The sequence below is a fragment of the Haemaphysalis longicornis genome, unplaced genomic scaffold, assembly GCF_048455015.1.
Source record: "Haemaphysalis longicornis isolate Haplotype H1 unplaced genomic scaffold, Haemaphysalis longicornis Haplotype H1 scaffold_8, whole genome shotgun sequence".
Classification (NCBI taxonomy): Eukaryota; Metazoa; Arthropoda; class Arachnida; order Ixodida; family Ixodidae; genus Haemaphysalis; species Haemaphysalis longicornis.
Window position 1 is genome coordinate 88,024,280 of NW_027526445.1, and position 2,016 is coordinate 88,026,295.

Here is a 2,016-nt window from a genome sequence, read left to right on the forward strand (position 1 = left end):
CGAAAGGTGCGGGAAAGAGAGACCGGCAAATAAAGCCGACACATCCGTGACGCCGCACCTGGGGACTATGCCGTAATGGAAAAGTAAAGAAATCGAAAATTGGGAGTATTACGGCCGGTCACGTGTATATCGCTGGAAGCAAAAAAGGAGATGGGTACATAGCGGTGACAGAGGCGCTTCTATTAGCGAACCAAAAAAAAAATCGCTCTAATTAACGCTGTCAAGTTAATTGGAAAACAAAGCTTTAAAGGACACCCACAACAATTGCCATGCGACCTCAGTTGAATTCACACACGTGACGCAAGAAAGAGTAAAAGCAGAGATTCTGCCAGCCATTACCTGGAATTCGCGGGGGCGGCGTCCCAAACGCTACAGCGTCGGCCACAGCCGGGATACAGCGGTGGAAGCCGCCGCTGTAGCCCGACCGTACGTCGGCAGAAAGAAAACAGAAAGCAGCGTTTTTGAAGGGTGAGACAGCCGAAAGTATCCTTCCTGATGAGCTATCTCTGTGCTAAACCACCTTACGACACAAGCGCAGACACCGAAACAATTCGCCATGGGACCTGAATAATTCCCTTTAGGCCCATGGAAACTAGCTACTTAAAAATTTGAGAATTGTGAGGAAGCTGAAGGAACTTTTATAATCGCTATTTTTCAGAACCAGCTGCTCCTTTCGCATTTTGTACTATCTCTTAAAACGCAACCGAATTGGAATTCACCAATTTAGGAAACGGAGTATCATTCGTGGCAAGCACTGCGGAAAAGGTAGGGTTTCTCTTGCGGGCAGATGTCTGCATATGGTCTCTACATTTTCTTTTCCCGCCCTGCAAACCATTCCTTAACGTATCTTTGCCGTAGGTCCATTTAATCACATCGGGTCCCAGTTAGCCAGGAGGTGATGCCGAACTAGTAATCAAGCAAAGCGGAGGCAGCGGCGCGCAGTGGACGAGAAGTTGCGGCAAAGCATGCTGAATACCACCACCGCTAATGCCGTACCGCCGACGTGCCAGACCGGCAAACAGGCGCCTTCTCGAGGCGACCTCTGGGTGAACTCGCCGCGCCATCTACAGTGTGCTCAGTAAGTGAACCTCCCTCACTTCGCCCCCCCCCCCCCCCCACCCCCGTTGCCTCCCTCACCATCGCCTCCTCCGCCGAATTGGTGGTCTATACTCCCGCACACCGCGAAAGAACCCCTTTGGCTGGTAGAAATAGAAAGCTTTGATTCAGAAACTCAGGACCGATGCGGCCCCTGAGTGGTAGTATGCGAACTCGGGTGACCGCAACATACCGCGATACTCAAGCAACAGGTAAGAGACGCGGCGGCAGCTAGTTCACTCTTTGTATTTGCCTCTCAAGAAGACTTACATGTCATGTCTAGATGACCGGGCATTCTGTAAAACACAATCGCGCCTTCGCACTTATGGTGAAGGGGCCCCCATTGGCAGCGATTTCAACCACGGTGTAGCTCGATAAGTGATAGCACACCGGCATAAAACACGGAATGGTTTCATGCTCGAATCCACAAATTATAATGACATCATCTCTGTGACGGAAATGACGTCGCCAGCAAAAGCAGCATTGATGCGGTGGCGCCACAATTCGAGCCGGGTCCTCAGTCGCCGCAACGGGATCTCCCAAAAGCTTTACCAACTGCGCCACGCGTTGAACCGCATACAGCTGTATAAACGCGCCATATATTCTTCCTGTAGCCTCCTCCATTTCGATGGTGCTGCCGTCTCAGACATGTGAAATGAAGTAGTGCATCCAGATGCTGATCAGCCAGACTGTTGGCGCCAGCTGATCTCGTAGCAACGCCACCGTCTGCCGTAAAACTACACGGGGCAAGAACACAGTGGTCGCACATTGGGCAAAGCGACCCGCCAGCAGGTCGTCGCTCGCCAAGCACACCAACAAAACAGCCCCGCCAAACATGCTCTTTCGCTGCAGCGGACCAGGAGTGAACCGAACGATTCGCTTGCAACCCATTTTATTTCGTTCGCACGGCCTCCGAGTGCG